Source organism: Ovis canadensis, chromosome 13 (genome assembly GCF_042477335.2).
Source record: "Ovis canadensis isolate MfBH-ARS-UI-01 breed Bighorn chromosome 13, ARS-UI_OviCan_v2, whole genome shotgun sequence".
Lineage (NCBI taxonomy): Eukaryota > Metazoa > Chordata > Mammalia > Artiodactyla > Bovidae > Ovis > Ovis canadensis.
Window position 1 is genome coordinate 85,307,990 of NC_091257.1, and position 16,035 is coordinate 85,324,024.

Consider the following 16,035-nt stretch of genomic DNA (forward strand, 5'->3'; position numbering starts at 1 on the left):
TCGGGAAGATTCCCCTGGAGAAGGAAATGGCAACCCACTCCAGTGTTCTTGCCTGGAGAATCCCATGGACAGAGGAGCCTGGTGGGCTACAGTCCACGGGGTCGCAAAGAGTCAGACACGACTGAGGGATTTCACAAGAGACAGTAAACCAACAAATAAATTGGTATTTACCAAGTAGTGTTAAGTATCACGAAAAAAAAGTAAGGTTGTTTAAGGAGGACAGGGAGATGAGGTGGGTCTTCCACAGAGTAGTCAGGGAAACGCACTGAAAGGTTATATTGCAGCAGAGACCTGAGGCAAGAACCAGGGTATCCAGGGAACAGGGTTCCAAGCCGACACAACAGCAAATGCAAAGGCACTGAGGCTGGTGTTTGCTTGAAGTTTTTAGGCAATAGCAAAGAGATCTGTCCGGCAAGGCTGAAGTGAGGACAGGGAGGCAGCCTCAAAGGCCAAGGCAGGAACTTCAGATTTTACTTTAAGATGGGAAGCTGCTGGAGCACTCTAAGCAAAGATTCTAATCTCTTTTTTAAAAGGATCAGAAAAGGAACAAGTTCTTACAAAGACAAGACATACTGCTCACAATCTATTTGTAAGTGTAAATAAGCAGATCATAACACAATTTTACAGTACAGTAGCATTTCTGTAAGAAAAAACATACTTATATATGGGAACAAAAGACTAAAGAGATAAATAGGAAAAGGTGGTTTACTATGGCTTGTGGGATGATGACTTTTTTCTCAAGCTTTTTAGGTTTTTTTTTTTTCCTTCTAGTTTTCTGCCTTAAACATGAGTTATTTTTGTAATTTTTGATGTCATCGTAGAAAATTTAAAAACTCACCTCCACCAGCAGAATGCCCTGGTCTGAAATCTTCTTAAATATGACCAAAAAAAAAAAAAAGAGGCCCATTTTCTCCCCCAAATTACCCTGCTTCCCATGCAATGTTTCCCTGTTACAAAGCACTACACAAATCAAGCACCACGCCACATATCAAGGTCACAAAACCAACTTGGTTAATATGTTTATCATTACATAGAAGCACTGTGCTCTACAGCAACTTTGATACCATCTTTCCAAGGCAGCAATAGAAGGGTTCTTTTCATTAATTTCCTAACACTCTTCTACTACTATGCCGCTTCTGGATTTTTCCACTGTGTGTCTCTTAGAAACAAATTAAGCCCGAATAAGTTGTTCCAGCTAATGAAGTGCGCTCTTGGCTCTTTCCCCGTGGTTGAGAATTATCCGGCAAAATACCAATTGTTTTAGGACGCTTTTTCTCTTAGTTTTGAAATATCGCAATACGAAGTTACTGCAAATAAAGCACATCAAAATAACAGCATACAAGAGAATCGGTAAATGGAAACTATTGTAACCCTTTTTAAAACTGAGGCTGTACGAAGGTCTCATGAATAAATATACTATACGTCCACATGACACAGATAAAAACAGAAAGAAGTGTGCCCTCCCTCCTAGTCTACACGAGCCCGCCCCCCGCCCCCCACCCCAGACCCGCGCCCCAACCAACCCCTACATCACAGAACAGTTTCTCACAGGGCACTAGCCCAGGGCAATCACTGCTCAGAAATGCAAACCACGCAACTCAAAATGACTCAAGCTCTCAAAACACTTTCCACCTAAGCTCCACATCCCACCAACCCCTCAATCACTTCCGACAGGCGTCTCTGAATGGAAATCCCAAACCCGCAGGGTTTCACAAGCCCCCAAACTCCGCTCACGTGCCCCTCGCGGCATCCGGGGTGCCCGAGCCCAGCTCCGCTGCCTTCGCATGGGCAGGTCGGGGGTGGGGGGTCCCAGGAGGGAGGAGTCTACTGTAACCCCAAGTGGCTCGAGTCCCGGTCCAGCTGCCTCCCCGGCGGAGCGGACCAGAGGCCCGGGGTTGCCGCGTCCCCGCAGGACGCAGCAGGCCCGCGGGCACTGGGGCAAGTGGCTCTCGGTCGCCTGGCATCTCCCGCCCCACGTCGGTCAGGCCGCCCCCCACCCACCCCGCCGCGCTCCCTTCCCGGCTCCAGGCGCTCCCGTCCACAGCGCTCCCACCCGGCGCTCACACCGACACGCACCCTCGCATGGTCCGGCGGGTATCTGCGGACACCCCCACCGCCCTGCCGCGATCCTTCAGCTGCAGCCGTGTGGCCACGGGGGGCTGCTCGGACCCCCAGGGAGCAGCGGCACCCTCACGCCTGCAGGTCGACCAAGCAGGGAGCGAGGGGGGGGGGGGCGGGTGATGACAGATGGGGCGGGGCGGGGCCTCGGGGGGAAGGGGCGGAGCCTCCTGGCCAGGGGGTGCTGGCGGCTGACAGAAAGACCCGGGGCAGCGGGCGGGGGTGGCGACGCTGCGGGCCGGGCCGGGGGCCAGGCGTGGCGGGAGGAGCGCGCGCAGACACGGGGCGCTGACAGGCGGGGAGACACACACACACATACACGGGGGCTGACAGCCGCGGGGGCACACGGGGTCGGAGGGCCGAGGCGGGCGCTCACCTGGCAGCGGCGGCGGCGGCGGCGGCGCCCGTGGCCGGGCCGCTCTCCGCGCGCTCCAGGCCTCCCTCCCGGCTGGCGGGCGGCCGGCCGGCCGGCCGGCGCAGACCGCGCGGAGGCGGAGGCGGCGGCGACGCCGGAGCCGCGGACGGCTGGGCGGCGGGGACGCAGCTGCACCAACCGACTCCTGGCCGCTCGGCTCGGCCCGGCCGCACTCGGAGGCGCTCGGCTCCGCTCGGCACCTCTCGGTTCGGCTGGGGGCGTGGCCCGAGGCCCCCCGCCCAGGTCGCTTCTGGCGCCTGGGGGGGCGGGGCTTTCGTGCGGGCGTAAGCCCCCTGACGTCGCAGAGAGGACCTTACCGCGGGCGCATGCGCGGGCGTCGCTCCCGCTTTTCTCGCGCGGAGGCTGAACCCGGCAGGGAAGGAGGGGGGACTGGGGGCGGATGCTCCATCCCCGGAGGTTCCCGGCTTTGTACTCCGTGTCTTGGGCTTTCTAGAGAACCACCAAAGAAAGGCCACGCCAGGCTGCACTTTCAAAAGGATGCTGGCTGGATTGGGAACCCTGACCCTTGCCCCGCCGCTCTCTTCTCAGTACAGTATTTCTCAACAAGCATCGCCTGGGAGTTAGTTTTCCTTTTATCCCACCAAAACTTTACCGCAGTTTGTTTTCTCTCCTCTGTTTCTTAACAAGAAGGACGACTTCTGATGACTGCTTTCTGTTAAATCTTCAATTACTTGAGAACTTTCAAGCACAAGTTAGCCCCCTCAGGTACAGTAAATCTCTTTTTTCACTGCTTCTGTTGTGTAACCTGTGACACCTTGTGTAAAGGTGACCCCTTTTCTGAGTTTTTGTCACACGTTCCAGCCACCTTTTTTGTTATGGAGTCCCAAATCTGTAGCAAATATGCTCAGAAAATGGTCCCCACCTTTAGAATCTAGGGGTCAATAAACAGTGAGTACGCTCCAGTATGACATACCAGAGTTGGAATCTCACATCTGCCATATATGGCAGATTAATAATTGGTTGAGTGACTTTGCTATTTAATCTCTCATCCATAAAAGAGCAATGAAAATATCAATAATCAAGCCAGTAGAAATGACTGAAAGGGTTAAATGACAGCACACAGGCAGCTTTCTGCACAGTGCCTGGTGTTCAGTAAACAAAGCTGACAAACCACCGTATTACAGGATCCATGGCTGGTTGAATCCCAGGATGCAGAACCAGAGGTATGGAGGGCCAACTATGGGGCTTGAGCATCCATGGATATTGGTATCCGAAACAGATGCTGAGGGATGACTGTACGTGGGGTATGGTCCTCTCATTTAAAACTCCCATTTAGTCAACAAACTTTTCTGAGCGTCTATTCCAACCCAACACTGTGGGATGCAGATAAACAAGGCACTCTCCCAACCATACTTCTGGAGGAAAATATGTAACACTAGATGTATGTGTCAACTGCTTTGGAAAGCAAAGAGAAGAACATCATTTGTTCTATATAGGAGAACATGGAAAGGCTTCCCAGAGGAGGTGACACTGAGGCTGGGTCTACAGAGTTGAAGAGAACACGACCTTGGGCAGAGGAAATAGTGTGCACTTAATATCTGTGTTGGGAGGTATGTGGCAAATAATGTTTACCCAAGGAGACAAATCATTTTCCTTAAAAAAAAAAGAAAGTTTTAAGTGAATTCCAGGAGATCCATATGATAATGTCACCTGCACTCACATTCGGATGAACTATCTCAAGCAGAAAAGTTGCCAGAAATACAGCTGATGCAATAGAACTACAACCTGACCTCTATTTTACTGGAATGGGCTATACCTGTGACTATTTTGTGTCTGGTTCCAGAGGCAAAGAACATGTATCGATTAGGAGTTTTCTGGCTACAAGTTACCAGTAACCCATGAACCCAGTTTAAGAAAAACAAGAGGGGAACTGATCTTAAAGCTTTTGGAAGTGGGGACAGGGGGAGGTGGGAATGGATTCTTAGGCCAGCAGCAAGAACCCAGCTAGGCTTTTGGATGAAATGGAAGTATGGCAAGAGTTGCCAGTAAGACTCTCCTCGAAAACTTGTTTCCTCTGCTTCCAATGGGAAATCTGTCTCCCAACCACTTCCAATGATCCGGAGAGACATGAAAAATCCCTGATCATTCCAATTCCAAAATCGCAGAAAAGAGGCCCTAGTTGGCCTAATTTGAGTTAGGTGTCCCCCTCCCCCAGAACAATCGGGGTCGACTTACAAGTCATGAGTTTCACTAGGAATCCACTTGTGTTGATCAAGACCACAAAAAGGGCATTATTTTGAGTTGAGGTATCTTAAGAGAAGTCCTTCACAGATCCATTGACTCTGCTTAATGGCAAAATAACTGAGAGACATTTGATCAGAAATCAGGAAAACACCTGATTTCTGCACAGTATGAAGGTCTCTTTTTTAAGAAATGTAGCAATCAAAGTTTTTTTTCCCAATAAAAAGTAAGGAAAAGCTGGGGTGGTCTCCATAAGCCCTTTGTGTTACTTGACATTAATGTTATGTCACCAGATAATTCTGGTTTGTTTCCCAGACACATGATAGGATTATACTTCCTCACAGCTTGGAGTCAGGAGTGGCCATGGGACTTGTTTTGGTCCATACATTGCAAGTAGAAGCACATCATTCTCAGCTCAAACTTTAAGAGCTAGAAAGCAGTTTTTCATGCTCTCTTTTTCTCAGCCACAGCCATAGACCACGGTTGAGGAGGTGACAGCTCAATCAGTTCGGGTCCTGGAATGAGAAAACACAGCATAATGACCCAAGCAGACATACAATATAAGCAAGAAACAAACCTTTGCTGTTTGAAAAGCAGGGCCAGGGCTTGTTTATTACCAAAGCAAAACCTAGCCTATCCTGACAGATGCATCTTCCTAACATCCAGTATACCCCACTTCCCATGGTACAGCCCTGAGGCAATTTGGGTGGGCTGGACCCCCATCCCCCACATGCAAATGTAGAGCTTCAATTCAATTGACTGTTGGTCTTCCCAGGTGGTGGTAGTGGTAAAGAACCCGCCTGCCAATATAGGAGTATTCAAGAGACATGCGTTCGATCCCTGGGTTGAGAAGATTCCCTGGAGAAGGAAATGGCAACCCACTCCAGTAATCTTGCCTGGAAAATCCCCACGGACAGAGGAGCCTGACGGACTACAGTCCATTGCACAGTATACCTTGTACTGATTGCTGCAAAGACAGACCTTTTACCCAGGATTACATCTATCAGTACTCAATATTTACCTCTTCACAACAATTGGGTAGAAGCCTTCACTCCCTCCCTGGATGTCAGTAAGGAACCATTTCAGCTATTCTGGTACAATGAGAAGAGCCAGGCTAAAGATGAAGCCAACCCATGAAATCAGGAAACGTGGAAAGAACTGAAGAAAAAGAGTGTTGAAATGCCAACCAAAGCTCACCTGAATCCCATTTACCAATCAGGTCACATAAATCAATGCATTCCGTCTATTATTGATTCTAAATTGAGCTGGATGTTTTTTTTAATTAGCTGAAACCAAAAGCATTCTAACGCTGGCTATTCGAATGCTACATTCACTGCACAGCTCTGAGCAGTAGCCAGTGCCATAGAATCACAAGCAGGAGTCTGAGCTGTAAACAATTGCAGGAAGGTAAAACATTCTCCGTGATTTCTATGCCGGCTCCTTGTCAAGAATGAGGTTATCACAGTGCCTCAGAGCACAGAGAAGGCAGTAACTAGCCATGAACTGAGGATTAGAAGGAAGAGAATTCTATAGAACCAGGGTAGTGAGAGACTCCTTTAGCTTAATCAACAATGCATGGTTCTTTTTTTAAAAAAATTCTATGTATTTATCTTTAGTTGTCCTGGGTCTTCATTGCTGCGTGTGGGGTTTCTTTAGCCATGTGTGCGGGCTTCTCGTTGCAGTGCCTCCTCTTATTGTGGAGCACGGGCTCTGGAGCGCAGGCTCAGTCGTTGTGATGCACAGGCTTATTTGCCCCGTGGCAGGTGGGATCTTCCTGAACCAGGAATCAAATCTGTGTCCCCTGCATTGCAAGCAGGATTCTTAACCACTGGACCACCAGAGAAGCCCCATAGCTCATTTCACAGTTAATCCTTATCTTGCCTTTAAAAAGTCTGGAATTTAAACATCCCAGAGGCATTCCCATCCCCCAGAGGCAGTTAGTGTAGTGTGTAAGTAAGTAGGATTTACACCCAGAACTCCTGAGTTTGAATCCTGTCTTCCCCACTTACTTGCTGTATGAGCTCGAGTAACTGACTTAACCCCCTCATGTTTTTGTGAGAAATGGATGAGATAATCCACATGTTGCTATTAACATGGTGTCTGATGCGTGCTGAGAATGCAAAGGTTAAAAAGAAAGTCCCATCCATCGTTTTACGGAAAGTTCTGAATCCAGCTGTGCCAGTTTGTTGTCTTTCTGCTCTAAATCTACCCTTCCCGGCAATCTGTCCTTCCTTGCCATGCTTTGCGATACTGGAGCTGAGTTCTGCTACCATGTCTCCTCGTCAGTGGCACAGTGCTAGGCTTTGTCAGTAGAGAGGGCTAAAGGGGTGCTGCTGGGCCAGAGATGAGCCTGAATGTCCATAAAACCCTCCCAACCCGAGGCATTGTCTGTTCCCCCCACCACTGTCCTTCCCAGTAAATATGTATTGTGTACCTGATACGTACCTGGATGTGTACTGGGTTCTGGGTGTGTAGCTTTGAATAAAACCAGAAACCTTCATGGAATTTACAGTCTAGTATGTCAGGCAGACGTTGATCAAATAATCAAAAATAGAAATCTTACATGGTGCCTAGTACCACAAGATCTCAGAAACAGGAGACTTTGGATCAAAGATGCTTAGAGGGAGAGTTCTCTGGTGATCCAGTGGTTAAGAATCCCCCTGCCAATGTAGTAGATGTGGGTTCGATCTTTCTTTGGAGAACTAAGGTCCCACATGCCCAGGGCAAACTAAGCCCTAAAGCCTGCGCCCAGCAACTAAGACCCAGTATGGCAAAAAACAAAACAAAAAAATGTTTAGGGAAATATGAGATCTAATTAACCTGATGTATTGGTGTGCTTGGGCTGCCATAACAAAATACCTTTGACTGGATGACTTAAAACAGCAGAAAGTAATGTTCTTCAAATTCTTGAGGCTGGAATCCCAAGATCAAGTTTGCAGCACATGCAGTTTCTGGTGAGGACTCTCTTCCTGACCAGCACGTGGCTCCTTTCTTGCTGTGTCCTCATATATGAGCATGGAGAGAGAAGGCGAATGAACTTTCTGGTATATCTTCTTATAAGGACACTAACCGTCCTGGATCAGGATCCCACTCTCATGATCTCATTCAACTTTAATTATTTCCTTACTCCCAGTATCGCCACACTGGGAGTCAGGGCTTCGACGTATGAATTTTGCAGGTACATACACATTTAGCTCATCACAATAGGAAAATGTGGGAAAGGAATGCTCCCTGTAGAGGGAACTGCTCATGCATAGACCCTGCAGCCATCCAGGGTACATGGTGGTTTAAACAAAGAGGAAGAAGGCACATGGACAATGAGGCGGATAGAGGGAGGAGGTCAGGCTAGAGGGGTGGACAGGGGCCAGCCAGATCATACAGGGCCTTTAAGGTGGTGGTAATAATTTGAGCTGTATTCTAGGAACCCTTCAATAAAGGTACAGGGACAACCTGCTGGGTGCAGTTCAGAATGGAGGGCTCACAATGGATGTAGACGGAACAATAATGAAGCTGTCCAGAGCGCCCAGACCCAGCCCAGGCTATACAGGTGGCTGCTGGTTGGCCTGGAGGAGACACTGGCCAGCCAAGCTGCCCAGAATCAGGGAAGAGAACTTGCTTCTGGCCCCGGTGAACAGAGGCCTCACATTACAGAGCCACCCTAGTCACATCTGCAGCTTCTCTACAGTCCTGGCTTCTCGCCTCCCTTCCTCACCTGGTAGACCCTGTGCATTAGTCTACCTCGGCCATAATCACCCATCTCTGTGGCTGGTTGTGTTTCCCTAGCCCTAGTCTAGCCCAGCCTGCCTTCCTCCTTTTCCCACAATGGACCACAGCACTAGGATTCAACAAGCTGCCTTTTAATGTAAGTTGGTACAGCTACTGTGGAGAACAGTATGGAAGTCCTCAGAAAACTAAAAACAGAATTACCATATGATCAAGCAATCCCATTCCTGGGCATACCTCCAGACAAAACTATTATTCGAAAAGATGCATGCACCCCTATGTTCATAGCAGCACTATTCACAATAGTCTGACATGGAAACAACCTGAATATCCATCAGGAGAGGAGTGGATGGATAAAGATGTGGTGCCTATGTACAATGGAACACTACTCGGCCATAAAGAAGAATGACAATGCCATTTGCAGCAACATGGATGCAACCAGAGATGATCATACTAAGTGATGTTAGGTCAGAAGGACAAGTACTATGCATGATATCACTTATCTATGGAATCTAAAAGATGACACGAATGAGATAGAAATAGGAAACCAGACACAGAGAGCAGACTGGACGTCGCCAACGGGGAGGGCCTAGGAGAGGGGCGGAGTGGGAGGCTGGGTTAGCAGAGGAAAGCATTTAAACATAGACTGGATAAACAGCAAGGTCCTGCTGTATATCAACGGATACTCAATATCCTATGATAAACCATAACGGAAGAGAATATGTTTTAAAAGGAACGTACATATGTATATGTACAACTGAATCACTTTACTATACGGCAGAAATTAACACATTATAAGTCAGCTATACTTCAATTAAAAAATATTGACAAAATGCTGCCTCTGATCAGTCAGACTTGACAAATCCACAACTGCCCACCCCCTTTAGACTCCTCGGTGTGATATGCAAGTTCCCAGCCAACGAAACTCTTTACACTTTAGTATAGGATCCTGAAGAAGTTTAAGATGTGAACTGGAAGTGATCCATTCCTTTCATAGATGCAGCCCGGCTTCAAGTCATCTGAGTTGTCTACATAATGTGAAACTCAATGCAGATTAAAGGGATCCTGAACTGTTAGCACTTCAAGGGGTTAGTAAAAAAAAAAAAAAAAATGTTTTAATCTCTTCGGAAAAAATTTACATCATTCTAACCTTAAGATTGTTTCTACAGGAAAAAGAGAAAGGATGAGATAGAAGCAATATTTGAGAAGATAGTGTCTGAGGATTCTCTAGAACTTACGAAAGATCTCTAGTCATAGGTAAGCCAAATAAATTCAAATCAGAACTAAACCATATTGTAAAGCAATTCTCCTCCAATTAAAATAAATAAATTTTTCAAAGTTCTAATCAGGATAAATAAAAATCAATCTCCATCTAGACACATCACAGTGAAACCATAAAAAAAAACCCAAAGACATATCAAATTGGTTTAATATATTAATTAAAGAGTAATTTAACCAGAGCCTCTGCTGGGAAGATAGGGAAACGAAGGGGCCAGTTTTGATCCCCACCAGGGCCATCATCACAGTTTTGATTATTTAAAGTACAAACCCACCCAGCAACAGTATTCTCATTCCTGAAGAGATTAGTATGCAGCTCTGGCAGCCGACAGAAATTAAGGGGAGATCAAATAACTCTGCCAACGAGAGCTGATTATTCATCAGCTCCTTAGCAGACAGATGTGGAAGGGTTCTGGGGTGAAGATGCACCCACAGGTGTGTAAAGACTGAAGGGGGAAATGGGACTGTGACAACTGGACTCTGACTATTCTAAGGACATGACATCCACTACAAGGAAAACTCAGGAAATCATTAAGAAGGCAGAACTGTTAGACTTTGGCATCCCAGTGGGCAGCACAGGTTTCTCTAATAGATTAGCAGCTACATACCATATGCCTTTTATTCACCAGTCTCCTGAATCAGGTGACTTAGATACCTGGCAGGAAAATACCAATGCATGGCAAGAAGAAGATGTAGTCTGTCAACCAAACAAGTTCTCAGGCAGCAGAAGGCAGCAGACAGGTGAACAAGAGCAAAAGAACAATAAAGGAAGAAAATGGGACAGGAAGCACAGTGGCCTGAAAATTGATGTGAAACTTTCACAACAAATGTTCTTCAAATGTCATAGCACTGGTGGGAGAAATATGAGCTTCACAAACCAACATCTGTATGGATCTAAGAATATTATCAGAGTACAAATACAATGCTTGATTTCAACGTATTCATCAGGACATTCAGGACACCAGGATTCTCTCAAAGTCCCTTGAACTCAGTGATTGAGACTCGAATAAAAAAAGCTTATGAGAAAACAATTTCTTCAACATGCTCCAACTGTAAGACAATGGTTTACTCTAGAGAAATAATTTCAAATAGAATATACCAGTACCTCTTCAAGCTAGTGTTTCTAGCTAAATAAATGGATGTAAATAATGTTATGGTGGGAAAGAAACTCTTCTGTCTATAATGCTTTCCATCAGTGTGTATAATGATACAATAAATAATTTTAATTATTATTTGGCTTCCATGATTTGCTGTTCAGTTGCTTAGTCATGTCTGACTCTTTGCGACACCATGGACTGCAGGATGCCAGGCTTCCCTGTCCTTCACTGTCTCCCGGAGTTTGCTCAAAACTCATGTCCATTGAGTCAGTGATGCAGTGAGCCAGAGAAAAGCTCGTGCAGCCACAAAGACCCAGCACAATAAAAAATAATTAAAAAAAAAAGAAAATAAGCCAGTCACAAAAAGACAAATACTACATAACTCTGTTTATATGAAATACCTAAAATGGTGAAATACACAGTGATAGAAAGTAGAATGCTGGTTGCTAGGGAAGCAGAAAAGGAATGAATGGGAAACGATTGCGTAATGGATGGAGCATATCAGTTTTGCAAGATGAAAATGGTTCTGGAGATTGGCTGCACAAAAATGTGAATGTAACTAGTGAACTGCACATTTAAACATAGTTATAATGGTAAATTTGGGGTTATATATGTTTTAACACATTTTAAAAAATCTAATACAGAAGATAAAATGCAATAATCAAAAAACACTTGGCTGACCCAAAAGGAGAAAAAAAAAGGAAAACAGGAGCAAAATCCAGGTAGGCCAAATAGAAGAGAAATAACATGCTTATAGATGTAAATGACTTGGAACCGTACTGTGATACATGCTAAGGCAGAGCAGCAGACATGTACCAAAATGCTCCCAGCAGCATTATCTGTAGTAGCCCTAAACTGGAAACAACCCAAATGTCGATTAGTAGCTGAAGGGATAAATAAATTTTGGTATTTTCACCCAATGGAATGCTGTGATATGCTGCGCTAAAAGTGAATGAACCACAGCTTCACACAACAACATGGAAGACTCTAATAAATCACATGGAGTGAGAGAAGCCAGACACCAAAGAACACACACTTAATGGTGACCTTTATATAAAACCGATAATAACCACCAGGGACTGCCCTGGTGGCTCAGATGGTAAAGAATCTGCCTAAGTGAAAAAGTTGGCTTAAAGCTCAACATTCAGAAAACAAAGATCATACCATCTGGTCCCATCACTTCATGGGAAATAGATGGGGAAACAGTGGAAACAGTGTCAGACTTTATTTTGGGGGGCTCCAAAATCACTGCAGATGGTGACTGCAGCCATGAAATTAAAAGACGCTTACTCCTTGGAAGGGAAGGTATGACCAACCTAGATACCATATTCAAAAGCAGAGACATTACTTTGCCAACCAAGGTCCGTCTAGTCAAGGCAATGGTTTTCCCAGTGGTCATGTATGGATGTGAGAGTTGGACTGTGAAGAAAGCTGAGCGCCAAAGAATTGATGCTTTTGAACTGTGGTGTTGGAGAAGACTCTTGAGAGTCCCTTGGACTGCAAGGAGATCCAACCAGTTCATTCTAAAGGAGATCGGCCCTTGGTGTTCTTTGGAAGGAATGATGCTAAAGCTGAAACTCCAGTACTTTGGCCACGTCATGCGAAGAGCTGACTCATTGGAAAAGACTCTGATGCTGGGAGGGATGGGGGGCAGGAGGAAAAGGAGACGACAGAGGATGAGATGGTTGGATGGCATCACCGACTTGATGGATGTGAGTCTGAGTGAACTCTGGGAGTTGGTGATGGACAGGAGGCCTGGTGTGTTGCGATTCATGGGGTCGCAAAGAGTCAGACACGACTGAGCGACTGAACTGTACTGAACTGTCTGACAGTGCAGAAGACCCGGGTTTGATCCCTAGGTTGGAAGATCTCCTGGAGAAGGAAATGGCAACCCACTCCAGTATTCTTGCCTGGAGAATTACATAGACAGAGGAATCTAGTGGGCTACAGTCCATGGGGGTCGCAAAAAGTTGAACACGACCAAGTGACTAAACAACAATAACAAATACAGTTTATTTTGGTATATATTACTCCAGATTTTTCAGGGTACCTACACATTTTTTGTTTTAACTATGGGATTATATTGCACACACTGCTGAACTTTTTTCCTATCTTAATAGGTATTCAACATCTGTTCATTTTAATACGTATAGATCTGCTCCACACTTTGCCAAGAGATGGATATATTTGTTAGTTTGATTGCAGCAATGGTTTCATGGGTATCTACACCCGTCAAAACTCAAATCGTACTCTTTAAATACATGTGGTTTACTGTACATCAGTCATATCTCAGTAAGACTGGGAAAGTAATATGCCTTAAATCTCTTTTACTGATTTCCCCCACTTAACACTATAAGTTCTATCCATGCTGTTCTATGTACACCTAACACATAGTTTCTCAGTGCTGTGTAGAATTCCAAGGTCAGCCTCCACCATAGTTTACTCACTCATTTTTGCTTCCTGCTCACCTATGCCGTGAACAAGGCTATCATAAATAATCTCCACCTTGTCTTCTTATATACCTGACCAAGCTTTCTTTAAAACATATTTCAAGGATAAGGTTGCTGAACTTTCTGCCAACGAATCCTTATTTTTACTGAAAACTGCCTGCTTATTGTTTATTTTACAGAAGAGCTGAGCAAGTTTCCATTCCATTCCAGCTGGGCATGAGAGTTCCCAGTCTCTCCACTTGGATTTCGGACCCTTCATGCTGCAACAGGACAGAGGGCAGGGGTGCTAGTTCTTGGTCACCCCTCATCTCCCCACTTCCCTGCATTCTGTTTGACATTTACTTCATTTGCTGTGTGCTTAGTCACTCAGTCATGTCTGACTCTTTGCAAACCTTTGGACTGCAGCCCACCAGGCTCCTCTGTCCATGGGATTTCCCAGGCAAGAGTACTGGAGTGGGTTGCCATTTCCTCCTCCAAGGGATCTTCCTGACCCAGTGATCGACCCCATGTCTCCTATGTCTTCGGAGTTGCAGGTAGATTCTTTACCTGCTAGGCAATAGGGGAAGTCCTATATGACTTCATGGTTGCTGATAAATAATTTTTTTTCAGGCTGTGGCCATTCCATAGTGTTTAACAGATGGACTTTCTATTTTCGCTTGCCTTTTAAATCATGTTTTGAGGGAGAGGTACAGGTGAGAGGTGGGAGCTCTGTAGCCTGTCTTTCTGCACTCTCCAGCAGACTTCAAAGGTCCCACCTACATGAAGGAGCCAGGCCCCTGTGCTTGGGCCAGTGTTTTAAGCTGCAAGGAATGTGGTGACTCAGCTGGTCGCCCAGGGACACCTCAGTGAACAAGGCTGAGGGAAGGAAGTCATTACACAGACAGCTGGGCTGTAAAAAACAAAAATACTCTTCACACCAAGCTTTACGAAGCAGTGTGGCTGTGCGTCCCGTGACTCAATGGGACTGTTTCTGCTGTGTGGCCCCCCAGCCCACGTTATGTGGCCCCCAGCTCGTAATACGTAGCACCAAGCTCAGAATATGTGGCCCGAAGCCCTCATTCACTCCCGGCTGCTCCTCAAGCTGCTCGGAAAACTGACCGGGTGGGGACCCCAGGAAAATCCATGATAGTCTTCTCTCTTCCACCCTGTCCCATTGCTACCTGTGTCATCCCATTTCTCCTTTCTCCTTCCGCTTTAGTTCTTTCGTGTTAGAAAGTGTTTGTCACTCAGTCGTATCTGACTCTCTGCGAACCCATGGACTGTCATCCAGCCAGGCTCCTCTGTCCATGGAATTCTCCAAGAATACTGGAGCGGGTGGCCATTCCCTTCTCTAGGGACCTTACCAACCCAGAGATCACACCTGGGTCTCCTGCATTGCAGGCAGATTCTTTACCATCCAAGCCACCAGGGAAGCCCTAAATTTTAATTCTCTTGCCCCTAAATAAATTTTTAAAATCCGGAATTCAGTATTTCACACCAGCAGGGAGCTTGGCAGAGACGTGTGTGTGTGCTCAGCCACATCACTCTTTGCAACCGTATGGAGTGTAGCCCTCCAGGCTCCTCTGTCCATGGGGTTCTCCAGGTAAGAATACCGGAATGGGTTGCTGTGCCATCCTCCAGGGGATCTTCCCAATCCAAGGATTGAACCTGCATCTCTTGTGTCTCCTGCATTGGCAGGTGGATTTTACTGGCAATACCTGGGAAGCCCCACCGAAGATGCTAAACAGGTAGAAAAAATTATCCATAAGGCAAAAGTGATTGCTTTCAACTCAGGAATACATACTGCTTTTCTTTTAGGAAGCCCAGTGATGATGATGTGTTGATATAATGAAGCAGGACCTGATGGGGCATATAACATTAACACTGGTACAGTGACTGGCAATATTGTGTCACTCTCCTGACCAACACCCATCAATGGCTCCACAGTGCCCATGGTTTTACCCCATATTCAAGGCCAAATGGGCCACCTCCTAGCACTCACTCTCTCCACTATCCATGGCTTCATTCACCACTTCAACCCACTTACGCTGTCCCTGACCCTCTTGTATATGCTCCATCCCTATCTAATTCAAGGCCTATCACTAATTGATCTCTCAACAATATTTTTACAAATTTTTTACTTCCTTATTTTTGGCTGAGCTGGGTCTTTGTTGCCGCACCGACTTTGTCTAGTTTCAGCGAGCAGGAGCTACTCTCTAGTTGCAGTGCTGCGGCTTCTCTTGTTGTGGAGCACGGGATCTGGGGTGCAGGCTTCAGTACTTGAGGTACATGGGATCAGTAGTTGCGGCTTGTGGGCACTAGAGTGCAGGTTCAGTAGTTGTGGTACACGGGCTTAGTTGTTCTGCATGTGGGATCTTCCCGGATCAGGGATCAAACCTGTGTCCCCTGCACTGAGATACGGATTCTTTACCATGGAGCCCCCAGGGGAGCCCTAAACAGCATTTTTTTAACATCTCTTATTCTATTTCTGAACAAAATTTTAAAATATTGAACATCCATTCTAGCATGCGTGCACACTCAGCCACTCAGTCATGTCCAACTCTTTGCGACCCTATGAACGGTAGCCCACCAGGCTCCTCTGTCCTTGAGAGTCTCCAGGCAAGAATACTGGAGTAGGTTGCCATGCCCTCCTCCAGAGGATCTTCCCAACCCAAGGGATCAAACCACCGCTGAGCCATCGGGGAAGCCCATTCTTTTCAGACCCTCCTTGAACTGCAAAGCATAGTGAGACATGAATCTGGATACCAGATGG

General features: G+C 46.3%; 1 protein-coding gene, 1 long non-coding RNA gene and 1 pseudogene across 4 annotated transcripts in view; 2 read left to right on the forward strand and 1 right to left on the reverse strand.

Annotated features, from left to right (window-relative positions):
- The window catches only part of ZHX3 (zinc fingers and homeoboxes 3), a 115,297-nt gene extending 112,589 nt beyond the window's left edge, over window positions 1-2,708 (reverse strand). For 2 of the 3 annotated variants that reach the window (XM_069548556.1, XM_069548558.1), the window contains exon 1: window positions 2,495-2,708. The gene's annotated coding sequence lies outside the window, so the exon portion shown is untranslated. Of the gene's footprint in view, window positions 1-2,076; window positions 2,219-2,494 lie in introns of those variants that run through there. The other variant, XM_069548557.1, reaches the window with a different exon arrangement.
- Window positions 2,709-2,841: 133 nt separating this feature from the next.
- LOC138417742 (uncharacterized) lies at window positions 2,842-15,410 on the forward strand. Its single transcript, XR_011248267.1, has 3 exons — window positions 2,842-3,259; window positions 9,628-9,715; window positions 13,463-15,410. It is a non-coding gene; the product is annotated as an uncharacterized lncRNA (long non-coding RNA).
- On the forward strand, window positions 9,985-10,614 carry LOC138417740 (receptor-binding cancer antigen expressed on SiSo cells pseudogene; annotated as a pseudogene).
- Window positions 15,411-16,035: the final 625 nt, after the last annotated feature.